At 43.4% G+C, this 22662-nt stretch overlaps 1 long non-coding RNA gene across 1 annotated transcript in view; it reads left to right on the top strand.

Annotated features, from left to right (window-relative positions):
- Positions 1 to 251: 251 nt before the first annotated feature.
- LOC144819878 (uncharacterized) overlaps positions 252 to 22662 on the top strand; it is a 107408-nt gene continuing 84997 nt past the window's right edge. The window contains exon 1 of the long non-coding RNA XR_013607604.1: positions 252 to 354. This is a non-coding gene — a long non-coding RNA (uncharacterized LOC144819878). The remainder of the gene's footprint in view (positions 355 to 22662) is intronic.

The following is a 22662-nucleotide window of genomic DNA, read 5'->3' as shown; positions in this document are numbered from 1 at the left end:
AACTAGATCCTTCTCGCGTGCGTTTTTTTTTCGTTTTTTTGTGACAATTATTTAGCTTTTCTTAAGTGATTTATTACAGATAAGCATGTATATATTTAGTAATGGCAATAAAAAATAGCTATCCTGAAAAACGCAAACGACTCTGTACTGAATTGCGCAACAAAGAACGGAAAGGCGAGGCTGCCTGAGACACACTGCACGCAGTAGTAAAAACCCTTAAGCAATTAAGGAAAGGGTTAGGCAAGCGGTGCGAGAAAGCAGCAGAGAGGGTATTTACTGCGCTGTCACAGACATCCAACGTTCAGTTTTGCAGTGAAGCCAAACAGTCCACGCGCTCAACGCCACTCTGCCAGGGTAAGGGTTTTATTCATGTAACCTATGTTTTTTAAAATATATATAATAGTGTAATAATTCTTGAAGGAAATGTTATGATTCACCCGCATGCACTATGTTTGACTTGGTAAATATGAATAAATGTCGACGACGTGTGTAGTCTTTCAAAGCCAAAGACAGCGAGCAGTTAACAAATAGGTAGGTCCTGACGTCTGTCAAAAAAGTGGTGCTTGCCCCGTCCACCTGATTTAGAATGCACAGACATAAATGCGCTCGCTGTAAGGGGAGGAAACAAGGGGGGAGATTCCGGCCTGTGTCTCCACGGATAGTCATCCTTTTATGAGTTAAACTCCATGGAATGGGAAATAACTGTGCGGACCAAACTTTATTTAGTGTGCAGAAATCCCAGTTCCGTTCTCTTAGTAGGTGGTAGGTGTGTACAAGCGACTCTAGTGTAAGGCAGGTAGTGTTTGGGTGGGGGGGGGGGCGGGAGGGGGTATGATGTGGTGGGGGGGAGTTGAGTTGAGAAGAGATGCAAGATGCATAATGCCAGATGGGCCCATGCCATAGATCGGGGTTGGGCGTGGGCCGAGAACCAGGGCTGGGCTTCTCTTCAGCCCATTACTGATGTCATTTTACTGACCAGATTTTGCAGCCGGTGAAATCTGATCTGGAGCTCCCGCACCTGCAAATTCAGGGTACAGAATCACCATCCCACTTACAATTGAGCAGAGCAGAATTCAACTTGTAATTGGAGTCTTGATAGGCAAATGGGATATCTGCTGCTTTTTAGCAGCTGTTGCACTTTCGTCAAACTATAAACACACCCCTTAGTAAATGAAGAGTTTTATATTTGCCACAATTCACAAAGGTCACCCTGCAGATAGGAAACAGAATTGTGCCAGGGAACCTTTGTAGCCATATATCGAAATAACTACAGTGTGGAGTCCAGTCAAGAATAGTAATCCTGAGGCTACAAGTGGTATCTGGGAAATTTCCAAGACAAGGCTAATAACGCTGCCTGGAAATGCTCGCAAATGTGTTGGCATGCACACCACACACGTTTTTGTAGATCCTTTCCCAACCTGGATATTTCTCTTGTAATGAGATTGTGTCTATGCCTTTTTCGGGTTGGAAAGGAAAGGACATACCTCAGTAGACGTGAGAGTAAAGTGCTTTCACCTCAAGGAAAATGTTAAATCATGTTATGTTATTTTATGTTATGTAATTTCATGCAGTGTTATGTTATGTGTATTTGTAAAGCGCACTATCACCAACGAGGGTATCCTGGCGTTGAGTAGATGTGTGCACCTAACCCTGCATAGGATAGTTTGTTTAATTGGAAAACCGGGTCTTCAGCTATTTGTGTAATTTAAATAGAGAGGAGAAGGGTCTCATGTAGAGTGGAAGGTTGTTTCCCCGCTTTAGTTTGCGATGTAAGAGAACACCCATCCTCCTGATCTGGTTCTTGGGCAATAAAGAAAAAGTGCTTTTGTGAATTTCCATTAAATGGAGAATCTGTTGGGTATACATTGCATGCAGGATAGACACCAAACAATCTTCAGTTTGCGTATATTTCTCTGCACAATATCGGTCAGTGTTATCGAATTGTAGGCCTAAGTTTAAGGTGTATAACTTTACATTTTCTGTCACTCAAGCGTCCAACCTAAAGCTAGCCCTCTCATATTCTCCAACAGTAGCCTAGGCCCCTGTAAGTGTTTATGTTCTCAGATCATATATCCTGGCCAGCTAGCAAGCACAGTGCTAATGTATGACGTTTATAAGGTAATGAAACTCTGAGTAGTACATAACTTAATATTTGCAAAATAAGCGCCTGCATTACTTGATTCATGCCAATTGACTTCTATTGACTTCTATTCATTTAGATGTATACGGGTAATACACTAACCATATCTGCAGGATTAAGCCACAACTTTTCCTCTCCGCCCCCCTGACAAAACAGTGCACACCTAGGCCTTCCAGAGGCCCAAGAAGCAGGCCTTTTAGTGAAGTCAGCACAATCAAGAGTGGGACCTCTAAAAAAGACCAATATAGACTCAAGACCCTCACCAACCAGTATTTACCAGTAGCATGCTTCATCATCTGTTTGCCAACCCGAACAACTAATTTGTTGGGGTGGGCATGTTCTCAAGCAGGAAGGAGTGCTTCTAAACTCATACTGTCTTTTCGGTGGAATCTGAAGTCATGAATAAAGGAGGTTAACATTACCTCCAACTCCTTGTGTTAGATTTTAATATTTTCAGGATTTGGTGTAAGGTTAAAACAGTAAGTGGTGTAAACAAGGGGTTGGTCGATGATCCTTTACATCTTATACACATCGTGGTCTAAATGTGTCAGCCTTTATGTGCCCCACCAGGTCATGTGGCTTTCATCAGGACCTTATAGAAACAGATCCCTGAACTGGATATAAGGACATTCCTATTGTCTATAATACCCATCTAACAGTATCAAGTAAGCACATTGCCCATAACATAAGGAGAAATATGCATAGGCATGACAAAAACATTGTATATTTTCGTTCTGCATATGATATATTGAAAACAGGGCTGCCCGTCACTCTTTACGTGCTTTATAATACCTGTTTTACGAAATAACAGATGATACAATTTCCTTTTGAAAGGCCTAAGTGAGTATTTTTATTAAACAAGCATTTACAATGCAATAGGTCTCGCATTTGAGAGAGTTTAAGCTATTGGCATTGTAAATGACAATGCCTTTTATTTATGTTTTAAAATACGCCACATAAATAAAAGGCAGTGTCATTTACAATGGCAATTGCTGAAACTAATTCGTAATCACACCAAGCAGCAGGGTCTTGGATGACAGCACTGCCAGGACTAGTCACAGTTTTTTATACAGTATATTGCCCAGCTCAAGTAGCCTGATGCTAGTAGACCACCAACGAATATCACAAGTTCATTTAGATGAGAGGCAACATATATAGAACAGAACAAGGTGTTAGTCTTCAGTGACACAACACGACCAGATGTCTTGTTTTTCGTCTTTTATTTTCAGCTTATGCAATTGCTGAAACACTCGCAAATGCAAGACCTATTGCATTGCAAATGTCACACACACATGCAGGGACAGGCACACACACAAGCATACAAACAAACACACAGGCATTCCTACCAGAAAAGGGCTAAAACAAGGCTGCCTTCTAGCCCCCTTGCTTTTTAATCTTTTCTTAGCGGATCTTCCTGGGGAGCTGAACAGTTGCGTAGCCCACGCACCAAAACTAGGGAACACGACTTTGTCAAACCTGTTATACGCGTACAACCTAGTTTTGCTAAGTCGGACCCTAATTGGACTTCAGCACCTACTGAACGCAACTCATAGATTATCTCAACAAAATGCACTAAAAATAAACTTCAACAAAATAAAAATTATGGCAGTCAACTATCACAAGAAGAAACATCCTAATTGGTTTCTCGACAGCCATTGTTTGGATCAAGTACCAAGTTACAGGTACCTTGGGTTAATACTGGATCAAAACAATTCATAGAAACTGCAAATAGAATCTTTGCGGAGAAAGGGGGTAATGAGCTATCTAGCTATAAACCCTCTAAAGACGCTGCAACCGGATCTGACGCTTGACCCTTTGCTAAGCGCCCTGCAAGCTAAACTCCAGCCAACAATAACTTACGGGAGCGAAAAGATGAAGGGAAAAGACGCAACATTCCTTGACAACATAATATCCAACTCTTATCGAGCGATCTTTCAACTCCCCAGAAACGTCTCCCCAGCCCAAATACGGTTGGAATTTGGGCGTCAAAAACAATCACTGGAACGAAGGGGAGGATATGTGAAATGTTGGCACAAGATCAGAGGCGATGAAGAAGGATCCCTGAATGACCAACTGTGGATGGAACTCTCTCGCTCAGGAAAAGCACCAGCAAGCGTTTACCTCCAGGAATCTATAAAACTTCTAGGTCTAACATACTTGTGAAATGCCTCGATGAATCATCTCATTTTAAAAAAACTGTAACAAAGATAACCCGCTTATTATCGGCAACAGAGGATAAAAAAACATTAGCCAAACGATCGCACAGCTGGGTGGTCCTAAACACATACAAAACGCTTAAACCCCAACTCTACTTGAAAATGGGAATAAAAATGTATATCAAGGAAAAATTCCTAAAACTCCGGCTGGGGGTAGGGCCCTTTAATCATCATCATATTAATATTTATTTCGGCAATACATGCCATAAAAGACAAGCATACAATCATAAAAACAACATTTGTCATTACATTTAAAAACTTTAAAAACAGTGTTCAATTTCAGCAGTCTAGGGTCTAATAACAGGGGATACCAAACAGTCAGTAGCCTTTACAAAAATCAATTAGATAGATTTCATTATAAAGTGCATGTGCATTAGCAATTTAAAATAGTGTTCAGCACGCCCCTGTGTTTGAGCCACACTGCTGCCAAATATTTTGCAACAGCAAAAACAACTACAGATGACAAATCCGTTTTAAATATTCGAAGGGCACCAACCAGTACCTTCTCATTCTCCGATATGCAGGGCAAAAGAACATAATATGTACTTCACTCTCAATATTGCAACTGCAATTAGGACAATTTTTCAAAGCAGATGGAGACCAATTGGATGTAAAGGCTCTGACTGGTAATGTACCATACCTCCACTGCAAGTATAACTTCTTTGTAAAAACCGGGAAGATGACATCTAGGACAGTTTCAAAATAATAAAAATCCTTTACCTTCAAAAAAGAATCTGTTAAAGAGCCGCTATGAGTGCTAGATATCGAGGCAGTTAGTTAACTTTCATAAAAAAGTTTAGACAGACTTTTTTGTGAGGTTTTAGGGCACGCGATTTCAGGATTATACCACATTTGCGAGAGGCCCAACTTGATAAATTCATCTTTGATATAAGCTAGCCAAGGAATTTTCCCCGCATTAGTTGTATTTAAAATGTTTGATAATTCCTGTCTGTAAACAGAAAGCTCTGGAGTACTCCATAATCTCCTCCAAAACGTTAAAGGCTTCAAGCCCACAACCTCATCGATCGGTCTAAGACCCATGTCCAGTCTAATAGGTAGCAGGGGAGAGCTAGTGGGGAGCGTCAGCAGTTGCCTAAGGAATTTGTTTTCTGTGACAACAATCGCCGAATTGCAGGCATGCCCCCAGAGCTCACCCCCATAGGTGACAGCTCCTCTCACTTTTGTTGTGTAGATCTCCACAATAGGTCGAATAGGTTTATTTTGGAGGTGTTAGAGAGTTTTAGGATGCCCCCTATAAGCTGGGATTGCCTAAATTGAGACTTTATTTGGTGAGGGGCCCACGTCATATTTTCATTAAGAGTTGTCCCTAGATATTCAAAAATATGGACTCTTTCCAGCTTAATCATTCCAATGCGAGGGTTAGGTCTCGTCCGTGCAGGGGGATTGAAAATCATAAATTTAGTTTTCATAGCGTTGATTTCCAAACCCCTTTCCTCACAAAATCCCACAAAGCCATCCAAAACCCTCTGTATCCCCATTGGGGATTTTGAAAGCAGCAGGGTGTCATCTGCGAACATTATCGCCGGCACCCTGCTACCAGAGAGTTTGGGCGCATCAGTATGATTTATCCCATTTAAGTGGGAAATTACCCCGTTGACATGAAGGCAAAACAGGGTAGGTGCTAAGACACAACCCTGTCTCACCCCCCTGTCAACTGGGAATTTTGCTGAAAGGTGGCCATTTCTTCCGCACCTGACCCGTGCGAAATTGTCCTGGTGTAGGTGTATTAAAATGTGCAGCAAGTGATAGGGAATTCCCAATTCAGCAAGAACGGCCCAAAGCTTATGTCTTGGGACCAAATCAAAAGCTGCTCGCAAATCTACGAACACAGTATAGAGGCTACCCCCTCAAACTTAACCGACTTCCAAAATAACATGTTCAACCGAAGAATCTGGTCCATGGTGGATAATTTGTTTGTGAACCCTGCCTGATATGGGCTTAGTATGGAATTTTCCTCCATCCAGTCCTACAGACGGTCCAGTATTAATCTTCCAAAGATCTTTTGCGGGACATCGATCAAACTGATCGGCCTGTAGTTGGCTGGGAGCAGAGGTGAACCCTTCTAGAAGATAGGGACAATTTCAGCGCCCAGCCAAATACCAGGCACTGGCATCCCTCTCAGGACTGCATTAAATATAACTAGGAGGTATGGGGCCCAAATTGCAGGTTGCTGTTTAAAAAGATCACCCGGTAGCTTATCCAGCCCCGGGGCTTTCCCAGTTGCCAATTTGGATATGGCATTACCGACCTCCTTCACTGTGAAGTCAATAATCTCCGATTGCCATATCGGATCTAACGGCCTCTCCCCTAAGACTCCCTGTGAGTTAGCTGGTCCTGCTGCGTAGAGGGTACGAAAGTGTTCTTCCCAAACACCTTCAGCTATGTTAGCCTCCACAGCTGCAGCTGGCTCTGCTGAGCCATTATTTACAATGGACCAGAATCTTCGTAGGTCTCTAGTTGCAAGGGCATTAGATAAGCCAGTCCAATTATCCTGGTCCCATTCCTCTCTTGCGCATTTCATTACATGCTTGTAATTAGCTCTCAGGGTCTGAACTAGTGACTTGGTAGCCTTGTTTTTAATGGAGCTAACAAGTGCGGCCTTAGCTCTTCTACAAGCAGAGTTGTACCAATTACGACTAGTAGCCTTTTGCGGCCGCTTAGCCGTGGAAGGGTAAAATACATCTGACAAAGTATTTATTAACTGTTCATGTAAGGTTCCTACCTTACAAGAATTGACATAGATGACTCCATCATTCAGTACAACACTAATTTCCTCTAGAATAGGTAGGATGAGAGCATAAAGCTCCGAGACTCGCTCTGGCCTTTCCACTATTTTCGCCCACTTTATTCTTCTCCTGTCATTGGTTAAGATCATTCTTGAGTCTGGGGCGCCACTGATATCCAGAGTCTCCCTTGCAACACCTGGCATAGTTATTTTTAAGCTTAGGGCGTTGTGATCACTGTCATCCCGTGGAATTACAGAGAAGTCCCTTATTGTGGCCCATGATCTAGTTTCCACAAATATATAGTCCAGCTGGGACTCATGGCCCTCCTTATTAAAAGTGCATTTTGGGGGTAGATCTGAATTAACCCGGCCATTGCACGCCCTAATGGAGTGCGTGAGTGTTAAAGACATAATTTGTACCGCCAATGGTGTCCAAGGCCTGGAAAGCGAGGACTCCAGAGTGGGTATAGCCCAACAAACATCCTCCTCAAGGAGACCTCCATCTGTGAGGCCTGACAGTGGCTCAAAGTTGCAATTGAGGTCGCCCCCAATCACAAACTGGGTGCCGCTGGGTATAGATCTTATAAATGAGGACAGTTCCTCCACTGTGTTAGACTCCGCGGTGACACTCACTGGTCTAGAGTATACATTAACCAGTGCGAGCTTAGAACCATTAGGCCATTCCAGGATCACACATTGCACATCATCGGATGATGTGTTCAGGTACATGGCCGTGCAGCCTAGGTGGGAACCCACCCAGATTTCAAGGCCCCCTGAGGGACGTCCCCTCCCACCCCATCTCGCTAGTACTGAATAGGCGGCATATCCAGTGCGTGTCTTATCCTCTCTGGCCCATGTTTCTTGGAAAAGACACATGTCATTCCCGTCTATAAATGCTCCCCACTCTGGAAAATCGATCTTATTGCAAAGGCCAGCCAGATTCCATGACAGTATTGTTAAAATACCATGGCTATGAAGGTTGGAAGCGCTCCTCCCTCCCCTGTTACTCTCTCCCATAGTGGGCTCCATAGTCTCCTGTGCCACATCGCAAGGAGATAGACTTCCCAGCATTGTGGACTGGAGAGTTAAAATGCAAGGGGGTGTCTGTGCAATTTAGGGCTGCTTTGTTAGTGTTCACAACCAACCTTGTGCATTCCTTGGTTGTACAGCAATCCTCATCAAGGTTCGTTATATAGGGCCCACTAGATCTTATCAACTTGAAGCGGACCAATGACTCGCGCCCTCCTGGGACAAATGTGGGGGGAGTCAATCGACCATGTCCAGGGGGCTAAAACGATTACAGGTCAAGCTGGGGCCCGGGGGATAGAAATTGGCCTTCCCTGTCCCTGTACCAATTCTCCCTCCCCTGGAACCCACCTTTGTCCAACCATCCTCCAACTCCCTGTCGAAACTCTGAGGGCCAGGCCGGTAGAAAAAAGACAGAGAGAAAGACTGGATAGGAGTATCAAGGACTCGATGGGGCCAAGAAGATATGTGCGTAACTGTTCTCGGGTCTCAAAAGTTTACCAGAACACAATCCCCAATGATACTTTTAGTGGTATTACCTATCCAGTGCCCCCTTCGTACCATCAAAATCTCACTGGAGCATTGGGGAGGGAGAAGCCTATTCCTGCTCAACTAGCTGATAACCTTATTTTTCAATGATTGGAAAGAATTCCGAGCCGAATCTTCCAATGCAGGTACCCCTGTTAATACAACGACAAAGGGGCCTGATTCTGGGGGTAAATTGATTGCCGGCTTATTATGCTGTCGGCCAACCGGGCTAACTTTCCTTTGCGTGGCTGGTGCAGAGTCAGTCTCTGTCCTGGTAATCTCTGCCAGTAAATGTCTCGGGGCGATAGTAGTGGTGTTACTGTGTAACGGTTGGGCTGTGTCTCCCACACTTACTAAGGTATTAATGGTATCAGTGTGGGTCCCCCCTGTACTTCCTTGGCACCATTTGCTCCCTCCCTCAACATCATTTTGACCCGATCCATACCATCTCCAACCAGGGCAGTAGCCTTCTCGATTCTAGACAGCCTTAGCTCTATCTGGGCTAGTCTGGCTACCAGGGGGTCTAACAAAGCTTTGCATACCATGCTTAATTTAGTAAACATTAGATCTCCCTGTTGAGTGAAAGAATTACCACTATTTGAATCGACCATGTTGGGAGTAGGGGTTATATCTCCGGGGGGCGGGGAGGGGGGGTTCTGGGCCACTAGTTGTTTAGCAATCTTAGCCTTACGGCCACCTGATTTGTGTGTAATGCGTTTCCTTTTAGGTATGGCCCCCTCGCGCTGTCCCCTAAGATTGTTACCATTCTGTGTCCCCTGAATTGTATTTACAGAATCAATAGTAACAAGAGGTACAGGGTTAAGTTCCAGAGTACTCCGGTCATTACTGTTACTGCACTGCGAGAGTGTCCCCCCCAAGTAGACTACCCCCTCGTTTACCACAATATCCAACAATTCAATGCAACTGCTAATTGTAGCCACACCCTTGGCTGGCGACTTAGCGTTCCTAATATGTCCCAGTGACGATCTTTTAGTATTTAACAGTTCTTGGGATAGGCGCCTTTCCAGGATAGTAATTTCATTGGATTTAAGCGAGCTAGCTCTGGTAATATAGTTGTCCAAAGTTCCTGCTGTGTTGTTAATCGCAGGTGTAGTTTTACTCCTAAGCTCGCGAGACCAGCCATCTTGTAGTAATGGAACCCCCAGTCAAGAGAAAATCTTTAACTTACAGTTCTTCTTGCGTCCCCCACAATTGTGTATGAAAGCCAAGGGGTATGGCCCGGTCCGGTCTCTGCCGGTCTCGAATGGGCTAAAACTGGCCCGCCCTTTGCCCGGGCTTCGCCCGGTGGATGCCCGCACGCGTCCCACGTGCACAACTGAACAGGAGAATAAATAGAGGGAGGTGGAGGCAGGAAGAGGACCAGCTGCGGCAGATCAAGAGCCACACAGCACGCTGGTCCTCGCAGTCCCGCAGACAGCCTGTGGATCGGTCTCCTGCTCCAAGGTTCGGCAAAGTTCTTGGGTAGTCCAGCAATCACCAGTAACCAGAAGTTGTGTCCTGACGGCAAAAGATCCTGGTAAGTCCAGCAATCCCCGGTATCACCAACCCTCCCTCTGAATTTCCACACGAGCGGCTCCTGCGGAGCGGGGGCCGCGAGAAGCTTTAGCCTGAAGGAAGGTGGGGCGGGAAGAGGACCAGCTGCGGCAGATCAAGAGACGCACAGCACGCTGGTCCTCGCAGTCCCGCAGACAGCCTGTAGATCGGTCTCCTGCTCCAAGGTTCGGCAAAGTTCTTGGGTAGTCCAGCAATCACCAGTAACACCTGTGCTCCCTCTGAGTTACCAACACGAGCGGCACCCGGGAAGCGAGGGGCCGCGAGAAGTTGTGTCCTGACGGCAAAAGATCCTGGTAAGCCAAGCAATCCCCGGTATCACCAACGCTCCCTCTGAATTTCCACACGAGCGGCACCCCCCTTTAATCAATTCCTACCCTCTTGGGAGAGAAAGGGAGGAGACCAGTCTTGTCGTTTATGCGGCTGTGGTGTCGAGTACGTTATTCACGTTATATGCATCTGTAACATGCTAAATGACATGAGGATTACCCTGCTAAAGCCAGTGTTCAGATAGCATGGTATTAGATCTTGCAGACAAGCGGTAATGTTGTGTTTCAATCCTGAGCTGGTGCAGCTAAATTGCCGGCTAACTAAATTCCTTGACATAACCGCAAAAAGATTGAAACACCGGTCTGAGTTGGCCAAGGACTAATCTCTACAAGAACTGACATAATTACTACAAGAACGGACATACTTGAAATAATACCTACAGTCAAACACGATCAACGTGCAGAATGTTTTAATAATTTGTGCACTTTCTCGAATGACCTCAATGATTTTATTTATTCTCCTATTTATTGTTGATAAAAATCTGGAATTTTTTATGGTTTTATCATAAAATTGTAAGATATTCTATTTTTAGTGTATGCAATGGTTTTAATTAATCAAGCATAATAAAAAAAACTTCAAACTTCACACACAGGCAGAAACACACACAGACTCATTAAATAGTTAATAAACAAGCCCACGTAAAATGGAAAGGCAAGAAAGTAGTCGCATGCATTCAAAGCCTGCCTGCATTTTCATGCTTGAGGAGTGGAATAGGGTAGAAATGAGTTGGGGAGTTAAACCGTGATTGGGGCAAATCTTCAGTGCCCAGAATCACTGGTTCGGGAAGGCAAGGTGGGGACGTGAAACAAAAACAAGAAAAACAAACATTTCCAATCCGTAGTGCACCCACATGGCGATCCTCCAGCTGCTGCGGGTGGTGGTGAACACAGCTCAAGCAGCGCTCATGTCTGGCCTGGCTATGGAAGTGCCCTTCAGTTTTCAAGCAGATTAATTTTGGCTCTCAAGCTTGTCAATGAAGCCATTCTATGAGTGAGTTGTCAAAAAAACCAATCTAGAGCCTGATTAGGTTTAAGGGAGTGTGAGCTCACAACTCTCGTTAGCTGTAGAACAAAGAAAGTAAATTACACACACAGCATAAACAATGTATTTTGGAAACACTGAAAAAGTGTAAAAAAATAATCCATTTTGGTACAAACTCCATGGCAGCCGAATATAATCTGCCCCCCGCTTCCCTACCCCTCCTCTCCATGAAGCCTTAGGGGAGGAAATGGTGTCCATCCGTCATAGTGTGTTTCCTAGACCCATTTTATTTTCGCTGCTGGCAGATTCTGATAGTGGGCCAATTGTCTCATCTACTTTAATTTCCATTTTTTGTGTTTTTTGTTTTAGAAGAGTTTCCATCCCTGGCAGCATATGTGACTAGCATACAACAGAAATACAGATGACAGATTTCGTCTTGTCTCGCCAATGAATTCAGCTGTATAGATGGCTGCGATAAGCGGTATAGATCACTGAGAGGAGGGGAGGGGGTACCAGCAGGGAACTGAAAATGCTAGACAGTTCCTGGAAAGTGCAACACCATGGGTTCTGCTGTCCCTGCGGTGGGGCCGCAATAACCAGAAACCACCAGCTTTTTGTGATTTTGCCAATCACGATATTATCGTGAAATTTGCGGAAGCGCAATGCCGGCTATTTTGAAAAAGGCACCGACAGGTAGAGTGCAGGGGAGAGAGGGGTATTCCAGTGAAATGTGCAGAAGCACGATGCCCGGTATTTTGAAGAAGGCACAGACAGCGGGAGTGCAGGGGAGAGAGAGGCGAGAGAGCACAGACAGTGGGAAGGGGAAAGCATTGTGAGTGGTGCGGACAGGGCAGTAACAGAGGGCCCGGGGGCTGCGGTTCAAGGCACAGAGGACATTCAGTGGTGCACGCGTACTCTGCCTATGTGAGACTCAAAAAACAACAAAGTAGTGCTTACATTGAAAGATACCACCCTGCAGTGTAAGTTTACTGTGGTTGTTCGATGCTGCTTCCGGATAACACGGAAGTTACGTATCGGATCAACCGCCAACAGAAAGCAAGATAAGAACAGCAATGCCACAGTTAAACTAATCACAAGCGGTATGACAAATTACATGGAGGTGACAAGGAGTTTCACCCAACAAACGGATTACTTTATGTCTCGCGGAGACAGCGCATTCAGCGCATGTGCTGCCAAGGCGAGACCTAAAAAGGTCAGAGAACACCAACACAACACCCGTAAAGTGTTGTAGTTAGAGGCTCCACTGCATGTTAGGCTTTAACTTAAAATTCACTTAAACCGTGCACCTCTATACAGTCTTTTCACCTCACTCGCCACACTACATTAACTATAACTTGCCCCTTCTCCATCCATCCTATACCCTTGCATAGTAGGGAAGTTAGAGAATGTGAAATCACTGCAATAATGGCAACTCTTATGACATGTCAAATGACATGATTTGCCTGAACACACTGCATTGCACAGTTGTGAGTTATAGTTAATGTAGTGTGGTGAGTCAGGCGGGAAGACTGTGCTCAGAGGTGCTCGTGTTATGTGAATTATAAGGTGGTGCCTAAGTTGAAATTGTGGAATCTTACTAAAAGAAATACCACTCTGTCAGCACATATGATGAAAGAAAATGTATTAACGTGTAACACAGGGATAGACAGCTAGCGGAGGAGTGTCCAACAAAGGGAAAGTTCACACAAGCTTTTATTGTTGTGAACTACCAAGAAAGGGCGTCATGATATCTGATTAGAGCTCCCGGTTTTATGGTATTTTATTTTTTAAAGTTTCCGTCTGTATTTATCCATCTTTATTTTTTGGTCATTTTATCTGTATTTATGCAAAAATAAGACGCTGTGCCTAGTATTTATTCACTAATACAATAGAACAAGGATGGTTGGGTAACAGTTGCCCAGAGATAGAAATCATGCACTGCGGGGAAACATGGGGGCCGCAGGCTAGGCGCGGCTCGCACGCTCGCTGACTCCTGAGCCCTTCGCTGCGAATTGGACTGTAATGCCGTAGCTAAACACATGTTGAGAGACACTCGAGCGATAACCGAGCGATACTTGTTGTGGAGCTTGTTGCAGAGCCTTGGGGGAACTTCAATTAGTTTTTCACGAAGGTGAAGGCAGCCTCGGATGTGCCTGCCGCTTTCTCCGCTCGTCGCCGCCTCCAATTCTCCCCTCTGCTGGGGGCGGGCAGCCGTGGAGATTAGACGCGGCCATGCGGCCACCGCAGGAATACACACACGGCGGCTGTAATTGGAGGCGGGAGAGGAGGAAGAGAACCATCGAGAGTTGCTGTGTCAACCGCTTTGGAAGCAGAAAAGGCGGAGAAGACAAACGGCACGACAGACGCTGAGAAGGCTGGTTTGTCTAATCACAGGGGTCAGGGCGTTTTCTTTCAAGAACCAAGTAAGCTCTTTTGTTTGTTTGGGGAGGGGCCCAGCGCAGGTTCAATAAAAGAAGTGCTGGACATACAAACGAGGGTTACTAGGAGTAAAACAAAAGGCAGGGACAAGGAAACTGTGCTGGAGGAAGAACTTCAACTCCCAGAGTGTACCTCGGAGGGAGCCAAAAAAAGTTACTTTGAGTAAGACAATCACATGCACGAATATTTAGCATACTAAATTCACCGTCTTTTTATATAAAGGTGACTTTTTACAATTATGGTTTAGATACGGCTACCTCTTCTCTTTTTTTAATGAAAAATGGAAGCAGTGGAGGGGTTAAGGATAGGCTCCTGGCGGGCGGAATCTGGCTCAACACCAAGCCAGAATAAGTAAGGGGGGGTTTCCCAGGGTGGGGGTGAGGGGGAGGGGGGTCAAGAAAACAAAAAATCCTCATTTACTTAAGGTTCTAGAAACCAACCTTTCTCAAAAATTAATTAACAACATGCTAAATTCGGAGAAATATCGAATCTCAAAGGTAAAAATAATGGAGATGGTAGGGGAAGAAGTTAAAATATGACACATTTAAATTTTATGTCCTGGAACGTCAATGGTCTGCGAGTGCGAAGAAGAAGAGACCGGATCTTACAATACTTGAGAGATTCACAAGCACAGATCATTGTGTTGCAGGAAACTCATCTTCTTAAATCAGAGGCCACTGACATATTAAAGAAACAAAGGTGGATAATTAAATTTTGCTCCACTGACCATAATGCGAATGTAAGAGGGGTAATATTTATTTTAAAAAAATCTGTAAGAGCACAAATTCTAGATTGCAAGGAAGATTAGAAAGGAAGATGGCTGATAGTTAAGTTTCCCTTGAGGGTCAGACTAGGATATTGATTGGATATTATGGTCCTAACTCTGATGATCCATCACAACCAACTAATATCAGCCCAGGAGTCAATAATCTGGATGGGAGACTTCAATATTGTTCTTGACTCAAGATTAGATAAATCGACCAAATCTAGAATTTCTAGCACCGTAAAATCAAGAGAAACTCTTAAATCAATCATGAAACATCTAGGTTTGGCGGACTTTTGGAGAGAAAGAGTGGGCAACAAGCCAGGAGTGTCCTTTAGAAACAGTCGTTTCAAACATAAATCCAGAATTGACTACGCTTTCTTCAGTTATTGTCTAAAGGACACCCTAATATCAATAGACTATCTACCGTCACACTTATCAGACCACTCTGCGCTAGAATTTACTTTGAAAACAGGTAACCTAGTTAAACATCCTTCCTGGTCTTTTGATCGGACACTTCTGCTGGAGGAGGAAGAGGTCAAATTTCTGTCAGACGAGACCCTAACCTTTTTTGATATTAATAAATATTCTGCTACCCCTACAGTGGTTTGGGAGACTTTTAAGGCCTTCCTAAGAGGGCAGATTACTAACAGAGCCTCTTACAGGAGGAAAATATATAATGAAAAAATTAGAACACTAGAAATGGACATGAAACTTTTAGAATTAAAGTTGGACCCGAAAATAGAAACATCTGCAGAACATGAAAAACTGGCCGAATTGAAAGATTACATGGAAAATACTCTACAAGAAAGAATACATAAAAGGTGGGAAGTGAGTAAATCATCCCATTTTGAGTTCGGGGAAGCTGCAGGGAAAATATTGGCATGGAAAATTAAAGCTGATAAAGCCCTTAACTATATTAGAGAAATTAAGATAGCAGGAGAGATTGAGATTAGATCAACCAATCAAGAAATAGGGAATGCCTTCTTTAGATTTTTTGAGGAGATCTACAAAGAAGATCTCCCCAATGACCAACAAGCAAGAGATAGGTGGTTAGATGCTATCACACTTCCAACTCTATCAATGAATCAGAGAAAATTATTAGAGGAGGAGATCTCTGTGGACGAAGTAATAAAAGCAATTCGCCACTCAAAAAAGGGAAAAGCTGCAGGGCCGGACAGTCAGCTTGGAGAAATTTACAGATCCCTTGAACATATCATAGCTCCAGAACTCATGGTACTTTTCAACGGCATTCTAATAAAGGGAGATCTGCCACCTAAATCTTGGGGAGAAGCCACCATAGTACTCATTCCTAAACCTGGAAAATCTCCATTAGAGTGTGGGTCATATAGACCAATATCACTTCTTAACAGTGATAGTGGGCCAATTGTCTCATCTACTTTAATTTCCATTTTTTGTGTTTTTTGTTTTAGAAGAGTTTCCATCCCTGGCAGTATATGTGACTAGCATACAACAGAAATACAGATGACAGATTTCGTCTTGTCTCGCCAATGAATTCAGCTGTATAGATGGCTGCGATAAGCGGTATAGATCACTGAGAGGAGGGGAGGGGGTACCAGCAGGGAACTGAAAATGCTAGACAGTTCCTGGAAAGTGCAACACCATGGGTTCTGCTGTCCCTGCGGTGGGGCCGCAATAACCAGAAACCACCAGCTTTTTGTGATTTTGCCAATCACGATATTATCGTGAAATTTGCGGAAGCGCAATGCCCGCTATTTTGAAAAAGGCACCGACAGGTAGAGTGCAGGGGAGAGAGGGGTATTCCAGTGAAATGTGCAGAAGCACGATGCCCGGTATTTTGAAGAAGGCACAGACAGCGGGAGTGCAGGGGAGAGAGAGGCGAGAGAGCACAGACAGTGGGAAGGGGAAAGCATTGTGAGTGGTGCGGACAGGGCAGTAACAGAGGGCCCGGGGGCTGCGGTTCAAGGCACAGAGGACATTCAGTGGTGCACGCATACTCTGCCTATGTGAGACTCAAAAAACAACAAAGTAGTGCTTACATTGAAAGATACCACCCTGCAGTGTAAGTTTACTGTGGTTGTTCGATGCTGCTTCCGGATAACACGGAAGTTACGTATCGGATCAACCGCCAACAGAAAGCAAGATAAGAACAGCAATGCCACAGTTAAACTAATCACAAGCGGTATGACAAATTACATGGAGGTGACAAGGAGTTTCACCCAATATACGGATTACTTTATGTCTCGCGGAGACAGCGCATTCAGCGCATGTGCTGCCAAGGCGAGACCTAAAAAGGTCAGAGAACACCAACACAACACCCGTAAAGTGTTGTAGTTAGAGGCTCCACTGCATGTTAGGCTTTAACTTAAAATTCACTTAAACCGTGCACCTCTATACAGTCTTTTCACCTCACTCGCCACACTACATTAACTATAACTTGCCCCTTCTCCATCCATCCTATACCCTTGCATAGTAGGGAAGTTAGAGAATGTGAAATCACTGCAATAATGGCAACGCTTATGACATGTCAAATGACATGATTTGCCTGAACACACTGCATTGCACAGTTGTGAGTTATAGTTAATGTAGTGTGGTGAGTCAGGCGGGAAGACTGTGCTCAGAGGTGCTCGTGTTATGTGAATTATAAGGTGGTGCCTAAGTTGAAATTGTGGAATCTTACTAAAAGAAATACCACTCTGTCAGCACATATGATGAAAGAAAATGTATTAACGTGTAACACAGGGATAGACAGCTAGCGGAGGAGTGTCCAACAAAGGGAAAGTTCACACAAGCTTTTATTGTTGTGAACTACCAAGAAAGGGCGTCATGATATCTGATTAGAGCTCCCGGTTTTATGGTATTTTATTTTTTAAAGTTTCCGTCTGTATTTATCCATCTTTATTTTTTGGTCATTTTATCTGTATTTATTCAAATTTAATTTTTTTTCGAGCAAAAATAAGACGCTGTGCCTAGTATTTATTCACTAATACAATAGAACAAGGATGGTTGGGTAACAGTTGCCCAGAGATAGAAATCATGCACTGCGGGGAAACATGGGGGCCGCAGGCTAGGCGCGGCTCGCACGCTCGCTGACTCCTGAGCCCTTCGCTGCGAATTGGACTGTAATGCCGTAGCTAAACGCATGTTGAGAGACACTCGAGCGATAACCGAGCGATACTTGTTGTGGAGCTTGTTGCAGAGCCTTGGGGGAACTTCAATTCGTTTTTCACGAAGGTGAAGGCAGCCTCGGATGTGCCTGCCGCTTTCTCCGCTCGTCGCCGCCTCCAATTCTCCCCTCTGCTGGGGGCGGGCAGCCGTGGAGATTAGACGCGGCCATGCGGCCACCGCAGGAATACACACACGGCGGCTGTAATTGGAGGCGGGAGAGGAGGAAGAGAACCATCGAGAGTTGCTGTGTCAACCGCTTTGGAAGCAGAAAAGGCGGAGAAGACAAACGGCACGACAGATGCTGAGAAGGCTGGTTTGTCTAATCACAGGGGTCAGGGCGTTTTCTTTCAAGAACCAAGTAAGCTCTTTTGTTTGTTTGGGGAGGGGCCCAGCGCAGGTTCAAAAAAAGAAGTGCTGGACATACAAACGAGGGTTACTAGGAGTAAAACAAAAGGCAGGGACAAGGAAACTGTGCTGGAGGAAGAACTTCAACTCCCAGAGTGTACCTCGGAGGGAGCCAAAAAAAGTTACTTTGAGTAAGACAATCACATGCACGAATATTTAGCATACTAAATTCACCGTCTTTTTATATAAAGGTGACTTTTTACAATTATGGTTTAGATACGGCTACCTCTTCTCTTTTTTTAATGAAAAATGGTAGCAGTGGAGGGGTTAAGGATAGGCTCCTGGCGGGCGGAATCTGGCTCAACACCAAGCCAGAATAAGTAAGGGGGGGTTTCCCAGGGTGGGGGTGAGGGGGAGGGGGGTCAAGAAAACAAAAAATCCTCATTTACTTAAGGTTCTAGAAACCAACCTTTCTCAAAAATTAATTAACAACATGCTAAATTCGGAGAAATATCGAATCTCAAAGGTAAAAATAATGGAGATGGTAGGGGAAGAAGTTAAAATATGACACATTTAAATTTTATGTCCTGGAACGTCAATGGTCTGCGAGTGCGAAGAAGAAGAGACCGGATCTTACAATACTTGAGAGATTCACAAGCACAGATCATTGTGTTGCAGGAAACTCATCTTCTTAAATCAGAGGCCACTGACATATTAAAGAAACAAAGGTGGATAATTAAATTTTGCTCCACTGACCATAATGCGAATGTAAGAGGGGTAATATTTATTTTAAAAAAATCTGTAAGAGCACAAATTCTAGATTGCAAGGAAGATTAGACAGGAAGATGGCTGATAGTTAAAGTTTCCCTTGAGGGTCAGACTAGGATATTGATTGGATATTATGGTCCTAACTCTGATGATCCATCACAACCAACTAATATCAGCCCAGGAGCCAATAATCTGGATGGGAGACTTCAATATTGTTCTTGACTCAAGATTAGATAAATCGACCAAATCTAGAATTTCTAGCACCGTAAAATCAAGAGAAACTCTTAAATCAATCATGAAACATCTAGGTTTGGCGGACTTTTGGAGAGAAAGAGTGGGCAACAAGCCAGGAGTGTCCTTTAGAAACAGTCGTTTCAAACATAAATCCAGAATTGACTACGCTTTCTTCAGTTATTGTCTAAAGGACACCCTAATATCAATAGACTATCTACCGTCACACTTATCAGACCACTCTGCGCTAGAATTTACTTTGAAAACAGGTAACCTAGTTAAACATCCTTCCTGGTCTTTTGATCGGACACTTCTGCTGGAGGAGGAAGAGGTCAAATTTCTGTCAGACGAGACCCTAACCTTTTTTGATATTAATAAATATTCTGCTACCCCTACAGTGGTTTGGGAGACTTTTAAGGCCTTCCTAAGAGGGCAGATTACTAACATAGCCTCTTACAGGAGGAAAATATATAATGAAAAAATTAGAACACTAGAAATGGACATGAAACTTTTAGAATTAAAGTTGGACCCGAAAATAGAAACATCTGCAGAACATGAAAAACTGGCCGAATTGAAAGATTACATGGAAAATACTCTACAAGAAAGAATACATAAAAGGTGGGAAGTGAGTAAATCATCCCATTTTGAGTTCGGGGAAGCTGCAGGGAAAATATTGGCATGGAAAATTAAAGCTGATAAAGCCCTTAACTATATTAGAGAAATTAAGATAGCAGGAGAGATTGAGATTAGATCAACCAATCAAGAAATAGGGAATGCCTTCTTTAGATTTTTTGAGGAGATCTACAAAGAAGACCTCCCCAATGACCAACAAGCAAGAGATAGGTGGTTAGATGCTATCACACTTCCAACTCTATCAATGAATCAGAGTAAATTATTAGAGGAGGAGATCTCTGTGGACGAAGTAATAAAAGCAATTCGCCACTCAAAAAAGGGAAAAGCTGCAGGGCCGGACAGTCAGCTTGGAGAAATTTACAGATCCCTTGAACATATCATAGCTCCAGAACTCATGGTACTTTTCAACGGCATTCTAATAAAGGGAGATCTGCCACCTAAATCTTGGGGAGAAGCCACCATAGTACTCATTCCTAAACCTGGAAAATCTCCATTAGAGTGTGGGTCATATAGACCAATATCACTTCTTAACAGTGATTATAAAATATTCACAACTATCATCTCCACAAGACTGGCTAGTGTCATCAGTAATATTATCCACCCAGATCAAAAGGGATTTATCAAAGGGAGACAACTAGCGGAGTTAACTCATGAACTAGTGGGGGCCATAGACATCGCTACTGCCGTCTCTGCACCTCTGGCTACTTTGACCTTAGACGCAACGAAAGCGTTTGACAGAGTCAATTGGCTCTATCTAAACAACGTATTAAAAATATTAAATTGTGGGGAAGGGTTTTGTAGAACAATTAAACTACTATATAATACACCCTCTGCTAGGTTAATGATTAATGGGGGCCTAACCGATGCCTTTAACATATCTAGAGGTACTAGGCAGGGCTGCCCGCTTTCCCCGCTCCTTTTTAACTTATACATCGAACCGTTCACTCAACTTTTAAGGCACAAGGCTAATATTCCATCCTTTGGTTATGGATAGTGGGAAAAGCGGGTAGCATTATACGCAGATGATTTTTTGTTTTTTACATCTGACTCAGTCATGGCACTTCCAGTTTTCATTGTACGCGTAGAAGATATCGGCCAGATGTCGGGCTACGACATTAACTCCAGTTAAACGGAGATAATGGTATGGAACCTTCCAAATATTCAGCTAGGGGCAAACATTTCAACATCTATGCGTTACTTAGGAATAAGAATAACCCAGGAAGTGGACAATATTGGATCAAATAATCTAGAAAGAAAAAATATATTGAAAGTAAAAAGTCCTGGTCACATTTACCGCTCTCCATAACGGGTAGAGTAAATTTAGTTAAAATGTGTATCCTCCCTAAGTTTACTTTTATTTTTAATACTATCCCAATCGCATTTGAGTCAAAACAAATCGAAAAATTCCAAAGAGAAATTAACTCTTTTATATGGAATTATAGAACAACAAGAATAGCATGGAAAAAATTAAGAAGAAGAAGGGAAAAGGGGGGCTTGGCACTTCCAGACTTGCTGTACTATTCATGGGCCTTTCAGATGTCACACTCAAGAATGTTATTAAAAACGCCATCTAATCTTATTCCTAACTCAATGTATAAAGCAATATTATTGGGGGCGAATTTGATACCAGAGGGCTTTATGTTTAAATTTGGAAGTTACAAATTTTTCAAAAAAATTAAACTTAAAATGGCACAATCATGGGCTAAAAATTGGACTAACATAAGAAAAAAAATAGGCCTGTCATATTACTCTACTTATTCCCCAATTTGGGATTCACCCGGCTTACCACCCTGTTTGAAAGACAGCCTCTCAAATATCATAAAACAAGCAGGTATTATAAGGTGGGGTCAATTGTTTATAGACGGGAAATTAATAGCCTGGAACGAATTATACGAACTTGTAGGAATAGGACTGTCTAGATTCAACTACATCCAATTAGACAGCTGGGCGAGATCACAGAGCCGTATAGACACCAACATTGGGAAAATTAGCACACTAGAACAAATGCTGGTAGAGCGACCCATTGGGGGGAAAGAAGTAGCTACATGGTATTGGCAGATGCTGGAGGCAAACGACGGGGAGTTTAAAATACCAGATGAGTTATGGGGACTAGCGATTGGCACTCAATGCGACGAGATATGGCAACAATCTTGTGGATTATTGTACAAAACTGTAAAACCCGCATGGTTAAGACGTAACCATCTATTTTCAATTCACCGCGCCTATATAACACCACTAAAACTGTCTAAATTCCTACCAGACAAAAAATGTAATAAATGTAACATGGTAGGAGCCAATGACATACATATGTTCATAGAATGCCCAGAAATTTCTAATTTTTGGGAAGAGGTGAAGAACACTCTAAATTCTATTCTACATACATCTTTGTCAATAACCCTTTCACCTGTCATTTTTGGGTTAGAAGAGAATATCAAGGGCAAGGCGAAATCCTTTCTTTTCTATGCAATTTTATTGGCGAGAAGACAGATTTGTATACAGTGGATAGAAAAAACACCCCCACTACACTCTCGGTGGCTTTCGTCCCTATATGAAACCTCCAAAATGGACCTCAAAAGAACAGCTGGTGAGCGTAATTTGGCCTTTTGGGACCTCTTAATCAACTGGAGGTGAACCCGTTTTTTTTTTGTTTTTTTTTCCCCGGGTCCGATGATTATGCCATCAACGCTCCTGGACCAGGGCCAGCTTAGAACCGATTTGGTCCTATAGGTTGAAAAATACCTAGATGGAGTTAAAGATACCCTCTTTCCTTGTTTTGGGACAACTTTACCACCGG

Source organism: Lissotriton helveticus, chromosome 2_1, assembly GCF_964261635.1.
Source record: "Lissotriton helveticus chromosome 2_1, aLisHel1.1, whole genome shotgun sequence".
In the NCBI taxonomy this organism is placed as follows: domain Eukaryota; kingdom Metazoa; phylum Chordata; class Amphibia; order Caudata; family Salamandridae; genus Lissotriton; species Lissotriton helveticus.
Note: the sequence above shows the minus strand (reverse complement) of the source record. Positions and strands in the feature narration are given on the sequence as shown.